This window comes from Peromyscus maniculatus, chromosome 4, assembly GCF_049852395.1.
Source record: "Peromyscus maniculatus bairdii isolate BWxNUB_F1_BW_parent chromosome 4, HU_Pman_BW_mat_3.1, whole genome shotgun sequence".
Taxonomy (NCBI): Eukaryota; Metazoa; Chordata; class Mammalia; order Rodentia; family Cricetidae; genus Peromyscus; species Peromyscus maniculatus.
The window spans coordinates 71,204,370-71,219,112 of NC_134855.1; the positions used below are offsets into that span (position 1 = coordinate 71,204,370).

General features: G+C 41.2%; 1 protein-coding gene across 1 annotated transcript in view; it reads right to left on the reverse strand.

Moving 5' to 3' along the window:
• Hsd17b12 (hydroxysteroid 17-beta dehydrogenase 12) overlaps window positions 1-14,743 on the reverse strand; it is a 140,783-nt gene that overhangs the window by 89,718 nt on the left and 36,322 nt on the right. The window lies entirely within an intron of this gene.

The following is a 14,743-nucleotide window of genomic DNA, read 5'->3' on the forward strand; positions in this document are numbered from 1 at the left end:
TAGAATTAACTGCCCATCACATCTCAAATTGAAAAGACCGAAATATCAAGTGTTGGTGAAGATATAAAGAAACGGAAGCTTTCATACCTTACCAGTAGTACCAGACTGACACAATAGTTTTGGAAAAACTATTCATCAGTATGTTCAGAACTAAAGATATGTTCGCCTTATGAACCAGCAATCCTCAAGAGAAGAGTGCTGGAGGTCTACCAAAAAGATGTCAGTGAGAGCTTTACTAGTGTTTGTGCTATATGCTAGTAAAACCTGAATACTGATCTACAGAAGAATAAGTAAGTAAACAGAAGTATAATGTATAAGTACAATGTATAGTTAACAGCAGCAAAATGAACTGTGATACACACAACACATGAATACAACATTACACTAAGTGAAAAACATGGAAGATATTCTTTTCCTAGTGCCACTCAAAGAAATGTACATTTACGAAGTGCCTGCTCAGCCACCATATTTCCGGAAGTTTTAAAATCTTTTTAGATTAAAAAGTAAACCAGGGAGCAAACCTTCACCTATGGCTCAGTAAACCAATGATCAACTTCATATTTTATTTATATTTTATTTAAAACAATTGTATCTGTGTGTGCGCATGTGTGTGCGTGTATGCATGAGTGGGAGTGTGTGTGTGAGAGGCACTGTGCACCGAGTGTCACAGTACATGTGTGGAGGTCAGAAGACAACTTTCAGAAATCAGCTCTCTCTTTCGACCAAGGGTTCTCAAGATTGAACTGAAGTTTGTCAGGCTTAGGAAAAGTGGGGAGGCCAATGCTTATCCACTGAGCTCAGATTTCAAAGTTAGTCCAAAAAAAACCCATGTTAATTCATGTCAAAAAAAATAAATATATAAAAAAGCAAAATTAGTCATCAAATTTCTACAATGGTCTCTGTCTCTTCCTCTCTCTTCCTTCTTCTCCCCCAACTCAATTTATTGTTGAACACCATGTATAACAGGTTTCTGATTTCTTAGTCTGCCATTTGCTGACTGCATTCCCCTGATACAACATAACATGTTCTTCTGTTCTTTGGTACATAGTTGGATATAGATACTTGACCGTGTTCACGTTTAATTTGTGTGTGTGTCTGTGTGTGCACGCATGCACGCGCACATGCTCCATTAATTCCTATTAGGCTACAAAAGTGACATCTAAGTCCATAATTGCCTGAATATCTCCAAGGAATATCTCCACAGAACACCCTTCCTTCCCTAATTGGTTGCTATAACATAGAACTTGCATGTAAGTAAAAAAAACAAAAAAAACATACTTAACTTCTTCTATTATCAGTTCTCAAAAGTGGCTGCCTGGTAATTTGCAGGGTAATCTGTTTTTATTGTTATAGCTTTGTAAACAACATTCATACAGGGGCTCTACAACAATGTTTAAAACTATCTATACAAAATGACCAGCATGTGAAAGTCTCACCTCTTGTCTCTGGAGACCAGGGGTCCAGATTTCATCCTGCACTCTCTCCTGACACACCAACATGTCACAAGTCAAAGACAAGCAAATGTTAGCTATTTTCAACTCTCCCTTTTTTCTTCTCTTTCAGACTCTTCTGTTCTCTTCAAGATCTGAGACCCTCATTTTTACTTTGTTCCTTTCAAAGCCTTCTTCAGGCTCTATCAACTGCTCTGTTCCAGAACATTTAAGGCAAAAGAACCCTTTCTCGTCCCTCTGATGCCTATCCGTACTTTGCAAGGCTGTATGCCCTATAGCACTTCAACACTCTCAATGGGAATTGTACTGCTGTATTTTCCTGTGTGTTTTTATTGTGCATGCACAGTGGGAAGTCTTCAGGTCACTGACAATAGTAGGACTGCAGCCACTTCCTTTTCCTGTTTGCAACTGGGCCATGAATGACATGAGAGGTTTGCTATGCTACATGTCATGTCCTGCTATGGTGTGCTGCTCTCCCTCCAGAGCCCTAAAAGCAGTCAGACCACCCAGTCATAGCCAAGAACCCTCAAAACTGTGAACCAAAATAAACCTTTTCTCTGTTAAGATTTATTTTATTTCTGTAGGTGTATGCCTGTATGCCTGGTTCTCTGCATGTGCACCATGTGTAGATGCCAACAGAAGCCGGAAGAAGGTGTCAGATTCCCTAAAACTGGATAACTGTGAATGGCCCATTATGGGTGCTGGGAACTGAACCCTGGAACTGTACAAAAGCATCAAGTGCTCTTAACCAATGAGCCATATCTCCACTCACCTTCCCTCTTTATAAGCTGATAACATCAGGTATTTTGTTCTAGTAACAGAAAGCTGATTAATACAGTCAGCTCCCCCCTCCCAAAAGAGTTATCCATTCAATCCCCTTGTCAAGTCTTGCCTGCTGTCAATTCATGACCTACTATCTTCCAATAACTGCCCTCATCTAAAGACAGTCACTTTCTGTTCTAAACAATACATGTCTAAAATACTCAGGCATAAAAGTTGGACTCCTTGCCTCCAGCATCTGAAGGACCAAGGCTTCCAATAGTAGCATCTATGACTCTGCTAAGCCTACAGCTGTTTCACTTCTCTCTCCGTTCAATTCTGTTTCCTCCACTTTCCTTAGCACTGCCAACCCTGACAGCATTCTCAGTACACCTCGCACCACACACACATACACAAGTCAACATTCAAATCTGCTTCACCAGGAACTGGCCTCTGGCAGAGGTGAACTACTGACAGCATGCAAGGACTGATTTTCCTTCCATCTACATAACACAAGCAGTGGGGAAACCAGTTTTGAGAGGTTTACACTGGAACAGCACTGCCTTACACCATTTCTCTGTGCCCTATTACTCCACCTCCAGAAGCAACTGCTGCCACATTTTCCTTCTGTTTTTATCAACATTCTAGACCCTTTCTGCCATCTCCTGACCAACTGTTTTTAGTAGTAGACTTGTGGCTGATGAGAACTTCCCCACTCTTCTCATTCCCCATCCTCTCAATTAAGTTATACTGCAATGTTCTGTCAATAATTGGCATTTATTACTGGAACACTACAAATACATCCCTAGACTAACCAGAATTTGATACAAAGCTGGGGGTGTAGCTCAGTGGTAAAACACTAAGCTAAGACACGAGGCCCTGGGTTCAAGCCCCTGCACTATACAAAGAAAAGCTGGGGTAAAACAGGGATAGTAGTATCTCTCACAGGTTGAAGGTTTGGTCCTCAACAAGACTACCTTCACTTCAGATAGACACCAATTTCAGAGGTCTCTGGCTAGCTTAATCAACTGACTATAATCTGGGGGATTTCCATAACCACCTCAAGTTGGAAAATTCAAAATCTGTAGAACTCAGGCTACCTTCTAATTCACTTTATTGCAGAGGATACAAGTCAGTACCAACTGAAAGGCAGGCTGGGTAAGTAAGGTCTGAGATGGGCTCCCATGCAGTTTTCACCCCACCCCAGGGAAATAAATCAGAGCAAGGACATAGTCTTCCCAGTACATGCATGGCTTTCCCAACCAGGCTTTCCCACTCAAGTTCAGATTTCATTATAAACACACCAGAGGGACCCCAGTCCTTAACTCTCCTGCAGAAATTAGCGGTCTGCAGGTTGAGCCATTACCACTGTGCTCAAAGCTTCAACCTCTAATCACAGTCTTTCTAGCTTGAATATTCATTAGCCTCAACTTCCAAAGGCCCACCTAGAATAACAAAAATATAAGGATATGGGGTCTTCCACACGCCATCCTCCAACCAAGGACAAAAGTTAGTCAAGGTCTTTGTTACACTATCAGTATGGTTAAATATTCACAACTGAGCCAAACACTAGACTGTAATTACATTGCACTTCCCAGTCAACTTTCTATCTTTCCTGGACACAGTTGTCCCTCCCCCTTTATGTGGTTGGTCTTTTTAAATCCTCTTCCATCCCCTAATAGCCTCCTCGCTTTTGCTGTTGCTTGCTCCGTTAAGACAGGGTCTCATGGAGGCCCGACTGACCTCACACTTGCTATGCAGGAGGATCTTCTGCTCCGCATGCCTATTCTTCCCTAGTGCTGAGGTCACAGGTAGATACAGCCCTGCTTTAACAACCTCCTGATAAAATTCTCCACACAATCGACCCCATTCCAGACCTTAGGAATGACCTTCCCAAAGCACTCCGGCTCTCCTCCTACTGCATGCACTCTGGACTACTTATTCTCTTAACCTGTTATACCAGAGGTGGAGGCACCCACCATCTTGGAATTATCTTGCCTTCCTCCTGTATTGAATGAAGCTCATGTTTTCTAGATCATGGTTCCCTGCCTCAGTATAATAGTACACTTGGCAGTATCTTCTCAAGGAAAACTGCATGGAGACACTTTAATAAACAGGTTTTAAAATACATTTTTAATTTTTTAGATACATAGTTTGTTGTTGTTTTTTTTGTTTGTTTGTTTTTTGTTTTGCTTTTTTTTGGGGGGGCGGGGAGTTTCGAGACAAGGTTTCTTTATGTAGCCTTGACTGTTCTGGAACTCACTCTGTAGACCAGGCTGACCTCGAACTCACAGAGATCCACCTACCTCTGCCTCACAAGTGCTGGGATTAAAGACGTGCACCACTGCTGCCCGGCTTAGATGTACAGTTTTTAAAAGGTAGTAGGTTACCTCTATCCCTAGTTCCATTCTCATGCTAACACCCTACAAGACTAGGGTACACTTGTCACAATTCACAAACAACAACGCAGCATCTACAGTCCAACCTTTAGGCAGACCTCCTTACTTGTCCCTGAATGTCTCTTCTCTGTCTTAATATACCATCCAGGGTAATATTACACTTCCTTATCATGTTCGTTATGTCACAATGAAAATCAATGGTTTTACTTGGCATTATCTGTTAATTAATTAAAATTGTGTTGTGTGTGTGTGTGTGTGCGTGCACTCATATGTGTGTATGTGTGACAGACAAAGAAATTGGAAGTAGAGTGTTGTGAAATATTTTGATGGTACTCCGACATTCCCAATAAAGTTAAACCTTGAATCAGAGGATGGAGTCAACATTCAACTGGCCAGAACTAACCATAGAGCTGTTGGCCAACCCAGATTAGAATAGAGACACAGGAAGAAATAGGGAGGGGCTTAGAAAGAGTCAAGGGACTTTTTGATCCTGAAGTGTGGAGAAGCAGGGTCAGCTGATTGTTCCTCCACTGCACTCTGTATCCATCAGGTTTTTACCCTAGTATCTGACTCTGAAGTTTTATTTAATAACAGAACAATATAAGTAAGTAATCGGTTCAATGGAAAGCCTCTGTTAGACACCTCAGCTTTACAATAACCAGTGTTACATACAATGGCCAGACAACTGGGGGTTAAATTATCATTTTTCTCACCGGAAAGTGATAGATCTTTTTGTTTTCCAGGATATATGCCAAGTACTATACTTTTAATAATATAAAATACAGACAAGCAATTCTCAGTCAACCTGATGAATGTAGAAAAAAAAAAACTGAAGACTGGACATGAAGAAGGATGAGAAGAAATGCCCTTTTTTTGCTTTAAAGCTACAACTCCTCCATAATGAGGTTAAAGGTTAGTATTTTTATATAAAATAACACTGGTTCTCACTGTGAACATCTGACCATACTTACTGTCAGGAGACCTCAACTCCATTGTTTACTCAGGAAGCTAACCAAAATATTATCTTAAGAGTCTGCTGGTGGCAGCTTCTACCAAATTAGAGAAAGTTGGGTTTTTTTAAACTCTTTTTACTGTTAAATTTTTCAATCATATGCAAGCATTGCCTTTCCAAAAAACAAGGCTCTTTACTATTATGCATACAAAGTTAGCAAAACTGAGCCAGAAAGCTCCACTTTCTACTCCAGTTTCCCAGAAGGCAGTGCTTCCCAAGATTACTTTAGAGTTTCTTAAAACGAATTACTTTCTTAAATATGATGCAATAAAAAACTTAATGATCTGCTTGTTATTTGTTTGATTTCTATTTTAAAAATGCATTAGTTGCCGGGCAGTGTGGCACACACCTTTAATCCCACTATTGGGAGGTAGAGTCAGGTGGATCTCTGTGAATTCAAGGCCAGCTTGATCTACAGAGTGAGGCACCAAAACAACACAGAGAAACCCTGTCTCTGTGTTGGGGGTGGTGGTGGCAGAAAAGCATTAGTTTCTTTATTAACAGATTAGTGAGAAAAAGAGACAGACAGAGTGACTTAAAAACACTCAAAAGATCATCTCTTGATTTCTCTGTGGGACACAAAGATCTAGACAGAAGTATTTCTTGTTGTTTTTGTTTATTTCTTAAAACACACACACACACACACACCAAAAACTAAGCACTCAGAGCTACAATGAGATGAAGAGATGCAATGTGTAGAAATACACGGGGGAACCCATCGTTCATGTGTACCCCGGGTCAGTGCCTGCTAGTTGCCTTCCTAACCACCCATCGTTCACGTGTACCCCGGGTCAGGGCCTGCTGGTTGCCTTCCTAACCACCTATGCTTCCTCCCCTTACTTCTTTGCAATGGAAAACTGTTTTTCCCCAGATATGATAATGGTGTTCACCTATAAACCCAGACTGTGGGAGGATAATTTCAGGAGGGTTGTAATTTCAGGGCCAGCCTGGGCTACATGACAGATTCTAGGCTGGATGAATCACATAGAAAATCTCCTAAACAAACAAACAAATAAATAAATAAACAAGTAAACGAGTAAATAAGTAAATAAATAAAGAAAGAAATAAATAAAGAAATAAATAAAGAAATAAATAAGGGAGTACTGACTCAGGGATGAATCACATAGAAAATCTCCTAAACAAACAAACAAATAAGTAAATAAATAAATGAATAAATAAAGGAGTACTGACTCAGGGTCCAAAACATTATGCCCTGAGATATTTATTTATTCCAATTTCCAAAGCAGCTAGAATGGATGTGTAACTGAATTCTGGGGGGAAAGATTTAAGTGGTATAAGAAAAGCAGTTTCCCTTCCTCTACACAATTCAAATATGATGATTAGGGTCCAGCAGTCTCATGAACCATGAAGTTACCCTAAAGGCAGAGGCCTCAGGTTTCAAATCCCCTAATAACCACTACCATGCCTTTTTAAAAAATAAAATTTATCTTCCTTCCCTCTCAGCTTATCATGGAGAAGAAAGCATATGTAAAATATCTACTATTTAAAGGTGAAAAATAAATGCCTATCTTATTGAAGTTACTATTACAGGCCCTGAAAAGCAAGAGTAAAATATTGTATTATGAAAGGGCTTTAATATTCATGCCATTATGAAAATATCCACTCAAGGGACCTCACTGGTGTTATCCAGTTAGCTCTGAAAATTATCATGGTTACACCCAAGACTTGAGGAATGATACCTTTGCTACGTTCTCACTTGATGCAAGCTATATACAATTAAGAATTATCGTTTTTAAATATCTCAGTGGTTAAGACACTGGCTGTTCTTGCAAAGGACTTGGGTTCAATTCCCAGCACCTACATGGCAGCTTATAAACATCTGCAACTCCAGTTCCAGAGGATCCAATGTCCTCTTTTGACTTCTGCAAACTCTTGCATAGAAATCGTGCACATACATACACTCAAGCACATACATACACATGCACATAAAATAATACATTAATATTTTAAAAAGAATTATCACTTTCAGAAACTACTTTATAATTTCATCATTTGTCAAGAAGTGACAATGTCCCCTCCTGTCAACTACATAAAACCAAAACCACAAATCTATTCACTTCTTCCCACTGCCACCACCTGGAGTTCCTATCATTCATCTCTCCAGGAACTCCTAAAATAACATTACCTTATTCTTATTCCTCTCCTATTCATTCTCCACACTTGGGCCACAGTCATCACTCCAAACTACAAATCTGCACATCATTTTTCTGCCTAATACCTGTCAGCCAGTGTCTGTCTTGTGTCTCTACAGTCAAACTGCTAAGCCAGTAACTCCAAAACGAGATGATTAGTTCTGGTAGATGAATGGATGAGTGAATGAATGAACTTCCCCTACCCTCACCCTTTACCAAGTCCTTGGTAAGTTGACCTTACCTCCCACTAGCATGCTGGAATGTGTCCACTTCCTCCAAGGTAGCACTCTCCTCACAGGCATGATTCTCTTTACTCCAATATCTATTCTGCTATGGTTTGAGTGTGTCCTTTCTATAACTGAGGTGTTAAAACTCAATGGTCAATGTGATAGCAGGCCAAGGTAGGGCCTTTAAGAAGTATTTATGGTCTGAGGTCCTACCTTTTTGCACGGGATTCTTCAAAGCTTCATAAAGCATGCAGCCTTTGCCTAGCCTCCCTTGCTCTCTGTCCCTACCATGAAAGGAAACTGCATTCCAGGGGTACAGCAAGTCACTGAATGGGAGAACACTTTCACAACAGAAGCAAGCCTGTGGCCATCTTGATTTTGGATCTTCCAACATGCAGCACCATGAGGACTTAAGTTTCTGGCTTTCTAAATTTCTGCAGCTGTTCTGGCAGCTCAAATGGACAGAGGCCTACTCATAGCAGAGTTCTGCTCTCCATCCTGGAGGTTTTCATTTGAACATCTGCTCTCCTTACCCCTTCTTTTACAACTAGACTATTAAGCTCTCACAGTCCTCTATACCTCCCCTTAGAGCATTAATTACATAGGTTTCCACCGGACAGGTTCTGTCTGGTCTCCACAGTCTAACTGCTAGAACAGTGACTGGTGACTGGTTTGAAAAAAAGAAAAAAAGCAACAGAAAGAGAGCTCAGTGGTTAAGAACACTTGTGGTTCTTTCAGATAACCTGAGTTTGGTCTCAGCAGTGACATGGTGATTTATAAACCATCTGTAATTCCACTTCCAAGGAACCCAAGACCCTTTTCTGACATACATGCAGGTAAAACAAACACTCATACACATAAATATTTTTAAAAGTTATTTTAATGAGAGGATTCATGAGGCTTTGTTGCAGAATGGATGAGTGAATGAGTAAGATTCTGAATAAAAAGTTGGCCTTTTGTGACAAGACTTACCGTTTTATCCACTCCTTATTTGGAAATAACACTTCAGCTCCTCTCAATATCACACAAGAATTAATAATCTTAAAATGAGATTTTTAAAAAATGTTATTGTGAGATGCTGAACTTGTATATAAAGGACTTGTTACATACATACTTTCAAAGGAATCTATGGATCTCCTTGAAAAGACCTGGTTTTCACTTGGCTCTAAGGTACCAGAGCTGGTCTACAGTGACACAGTCCAAACAGGATTAGAAGGGGAGGGGTGAGGGGGTGGGGAGGAGAGTAGTCACTTTAGATTAGTTAAGGAGTCCAAGTTCACTGTCCTTGTCCCTAATATTTGCTTCTTGGGTTAACAGTGGGTATCCTCAGATCCCATTTTGCTATGGAGTAAGGGGATATATTTAGACAGCTTTCCACAGCATACACAAAAAAGCTACCTTGTGGGTTGGGAAAATACAAAGAATGGCCATGAGTAGAATGTGGGGAGAAAGGAAAGAAGGAGCTGGGAAAAGGAGATTTTTTTAAAGGCTTATGTCTGTACAGATAAATATAACACCAGAGCCCATATTTGCAAGCGTTTGAGAAGATGAGAACTGACAACTATAAAGAATATCCCAACTTGGCATCCAGAAGTGTTTCGCTTGTTACAGATTATATAAAATACTGGCAACTGACCAGGACTCTACTTCCAGATTTTATACAGTCAACAAAAAGTACTTTAGTTAGTGTAGGTTAAAAATATTCTACTCTTTTTGTCCTCAACTTGCTAGGAACAGATATTTTTAGTAAGAGCCCAATCAACCTTATCAAAATCAAACATCAAAAATAGACTAGAGGAACACTGGGAGCAAGCGTGCTATTTTTAGCTCTCTCATCCCTTCCCTGCCTCTGCCCACTAAACTCTGACTGCAGAGCCCATGCATATGAGCTTAGTTATTCCAAGCAAGATCCTTCTGTGACTCCCTCCTCCCCAGGAGTACCTGAATGCAGAAAACACTCGATTGATTAAAGATTAATACTGCCACAAACCATGACAGCTGCCTTTCCCGACTGCTTGGGGCGGTGGGAGGGATAAAAAGTGACAGAAAGGTTGGATCAGTATTCCTCCTGGGGATCTATTGCATGGAAAGAAAATTGCTATTTCAATTCCCTTTTGTTGCTAAAAATAGCAGTCTCCATTGATTCAAGCAAACAGTCTCCAGGCTTAGCAGAGCTGAATTTAGAAAGCACTGAAGTCCCTCAGAGCAAATGCTAACGTAGTCTAACATATGCCAGCTCATATTTAACAAAGAACAAAGAAGAGAAGCATGCAGGGTGCAAGTTCATAAAACACCAGTAACTTCCTGCATTTTTATTAAAAAATGGTGACAGTGACACAAAATAGGAACAGGCAGTAAGAACTTTTTCTCCTAGTCATAATTAAAAATTATTTTTCAAAAAAATTAAATTTATGAATAAACCTAGATATGTGGACATTTCCTACAACTACACTTTGGGGTCATATACACTTTTTTCCAAACACCACTGTGCTGTGGGATAATGCTTTTGTACAAAGGTTTAATAAAACGCTGATAGGCCAGTAGCCAGGCAGGAAGTATAGGTGAAATAAGCAGAAAAGGAGAATTCTGGGAAGAGGAAGGCTGAGTCAGGAGATGCCAGCCTGCCATCCAGGGAGTGGCATGTAATGGCACACAGGTAAAGCCATGGAACACATGACAACATATAGATTAACAAAAATGGGCTGAGTTTAAGTATAAGTGCTAGTCAGTGGTAGGACTGAGCTAATGGCAGAGCAGCTTTAATTAATATATACCTCTGTGTGTTTACTTGGGTCTGAGCACCTGCGAACCAGAAGGGACACAGGAAAACTTTCAGCCACACCACTGATCACTATTGAATGTGGATGCCCACTTTACTACAGTACTATACTAACATAAACTTCCCTGTCTCCCAGGCAGTTCTTACGGGTTTCCTACCAAGCAGCTCTCTCCCACCTTCCACTACCTCTCTGCCTGATAGATAGTATAGAGAGCTATAACATGCCACTAACAACAACAACAAAAAAAAAAAAAAAAAAAACAAACAAACACAAAAATTGGGGCTGGAGAGATGGCTCAGAGGTTAAGAGCACTGGCTGTTCTTCCAGAGGTCCTGAGTTCAATTCCCAGCAACCACATGGTGGCTCACAACCATCTGTAATGAGATCTGGTGCACTCTTCTGGCCTGCAGGGATACATGCAGACAGAACACTGTATACATAACAAATAAATAAATTAAAAAAAAAAACACAAAAATCAAACTCAAGCCAGGCAGAGGTGGCACACGCCTTTAATCCCAGCACTTAAGAGGCAGAGGCAGGCAGATCTCTGTGAGTTCAAAGCCAGCATGGTCTACAGAGTGAATTCCAGGACAGCCAGGACTATTACACAGAGAAACCTTGTCTCAAAAATAAAAAAGGAAACAAACTCAAAGAAGCAAACAGAAAATATCCAAGCACCCAGCACTAGTGCACCTATGGGTTCAGAACAAAGATAAGAACTGATAAGCAGGATCCCCTTACAGAGGCAAATCCCCTAGTCAACTTCAAGGCAAGGTTGTTGCCTGATTTTGTCCCTAAGCTTGGTGAAGACCTTTCTAAGCAATGATTCATTTCAATTAATGCCATATCCTCTTTAAAAATGCAAACACTATGTAATATTAAAAGTCTATCAATCCTCATGCAACCATGTGATTTCATAAAGCCAAACTGCTCATAGCTTTCCTTGCCCAAAATGTAAGGGTAGAGCAGAGGAGGCTACAGAGAGCAGGGATCTGAATGATTACCACCTTTGAGTCACAGGACTATTAAGACACCATATGGAATTAGGCTCTTATTTTAATACAAATAGTAAAACAAGTCATTAAGTTCATGAACAATAAAATCACAACAGCAAAGGTTCCAGGCCAGGTTTAAGCCCCAACTCACTCAACTTCTATTGTTTGTTTCTTTATTTGTAAAGTTAACATTGTTTGTTTCACAGAATCATGATAGAAGACTCACAACTACTGAGTAACCACCATACTAGACTAGGAAAATATTAAACAGGGCAATGTATATCATGTGTTTACCAAAGTACCTGGACAGAGTAAGTTCTCAATAACTGTTAGCAATGAGATGCAGAATATTAGGAGAAAGAAACAAAGGAAAATTATTATTTAATATTCCTCTTTTTTCCAAAGGAAATTGCAATTCATCTTGCTTCACAGTCCCTTAAATTAGAAGTAAAACTCCGATCAATGTATCATTCACTTTACACTACTCCATACTGTGCAGTCTGCATTTGGATTGCTCTCTTGGCTAGAACAGGCCTTTTAGGTAAGCTGGAGTTTCCTGAGTACCTAACGTGCCAAACAGCAGCTAACACTTCACAGATGCCATCTTAACAAGTTGTTTCAGCATCCCACAAAACGTAATTATGAGCTGCATAGACTATTAAGAAAGTATTTAAAAAAAAAAAAAGTTAAAAAAGAAAAAATGGGGCCTTGTGATAGTTCCTAATTCTACAGATGAAGAAACATCGCTGAAGTTAAACAACTAGCCAAAAGCCATACCGTGCCAAATCTAATTGCTAGAACATGAATCTCCTATACTAGGAAATTTGCCTTATGAACCTTCACAGTTGGATTTAGCCACAGTACAGTATGCTTACATGAATGCTCCAGTGTCTTTCTCATTAATCTGATGATGCTAAATGCAGTTTTATTCTCTCTGTTCCTTAGTCAGCCTCCCCTCCAGCCAAACTGCTTCATGTTTCCCAAATGGAACACAACAGGGAGTCAGCTCCATGTGTGCCTGAGTTACTCCTCAAACTGACGGAACCATTCTTCTTAATTCTCCAGTCACACCAACCACTTTTCATAACTTGAACTTCTAAGCTTTATGGACCACAACAATCATCCAATATGGCTGACTACTGGATTCTAGGATTCCAGCAGGAGAGCCTAAATAATGTGTTCACATTCAAAACAGACACACAGAACCAACGTTCTCTAACTTGTTAAATAGTCATTCATCGGATCATAAAATATGCTAGGGCTGGGAAGATAGCTAGCTCATTTGGTAAAATGCTGGTCAAAAGGGCCTAGTTTGCACCCCAGCTGGGTGTGCTGTCAAACATCTGTAATCCCGGTGCTGAGGAGGCAGAGACAAGAAGACCCCAGACCCAGAGTCTCCCACTGAATAACTACTTCTCTAAAGACTAAATAGGCCATACTCATAGTTATTTTGCAGACCAAAGTTTGGAGTTCATACTTTCTAGCAAGAACAGGTTCTGGGTGTGTGCTCCAGCCTAGAACACTGTTGCCTCTCTTCTTATTGTCCTTAAAGACAAATAACACTGGTCTACTTCTCTACCTAAGTCCATTTGCCTATAAATTGGTAACAATGGTTGCATTGGGCAGCAAGTAAAATAGCAGCAAGATTAGAGGACAATGAACTGGAGCTCTTCCTCATAATCAACAACTTGCAAAACTCAGGACTCTTAATGATCAGAAGAATGGGATGGGACCGGAGTCTTTTCTCTGGCCCGGGAGAAGATGTGACATTCTGAATGGATAGGAAGGTCATTAATTGACAACTATCCAAACCTTACAAGATTACTTACTACCTGGTTTAAGACTTTCTGATAAAGAACAAAGATATACCACTGCCCCCTCCCATGGGCCTGTCAATCACCCGAACAGAAAAATGGACCTCAAGAAGCTATCGGTGGGCGGCGGTGGGGTGGGAGATGGCTAGAGAGACATCACAGTGGTTAAGAGCACTTGCTGCTCTTCTAGAGAAACCTGAGTTCAGTTCCCAACACCCACATCAGTCAGCTTACAGCCACCTGTAACTCCAGCTCCAGGTGATCCAATACCATCTTCTGGGGCCAGCTGTTTGTTCTACAGAGCTTTAGAAACTGAATGTAGAGTATGGATAATGGTCCCTGGAACCACTGCCTATTCTCACCTTGAGCGTTCTATTCTGCAGTGGTCCTGGGGCCACCATACACTCTCACCTTGAGTGCTCTGATCTGCAGTGGTCCTCTGGTCACTGTCCACTCTCCTCTGAGTGCTCTGCTCTGCAGTGGCCCTGTGGTCACTGTCCACTCTCCCCTGATTGTTCTGATCTGCAGTGGTCCTCTGGTCACTGTCCACTCTCCCCTGAGTGCTCTGATCTGCAGTGGTCCTCTGGTCACTGTCCACTCTCCCGAGTGTTCTGATCTGCAGTGGCCCTGTGGTCACCGTCCACTCTCCTCTGAGTGATCTGCTCTGCAGTGGCCCTGTGGTCACTGTCCACTCTCCCCTGATTGTTCTGATCTGCAGTGGTCCTCTGGTCACCGTCCACTCTCCCCTGAGTGCTCTGCTCTGCAGTGGTCCTCTGGTCACCGTCCACTCTCCCCTGAGTGTTCTGATCTGCAGTGGTTCTGTGGTCACCGTCCACTCTCCCCTGAGTGTTCTGATCTGCAGTGGCCCTGTGGTCACTGTCCACTCTCCCCTGAGTGTTCTGATCTGCAGTGGTTCTGTGGACACCGTCCACTCTCCCCTGAGTGCTCTGCTCTGCAGTGGTTCTGTGGACACTTTCCACTCTCATCTTGAGTGCTCTGATCTGCAATGGTCCATGGCCACTGTCTACTCTTAACTCAGAATGTTCTGCTCTACAGTGGTCCTGTGGTCATTGTCCACAGGCTTCTGCGCGCGCGCGCGTGTGTGTGTGTGTGTGTGTGTGTATTTATCATCATTAAGCACTTCGAATAATTA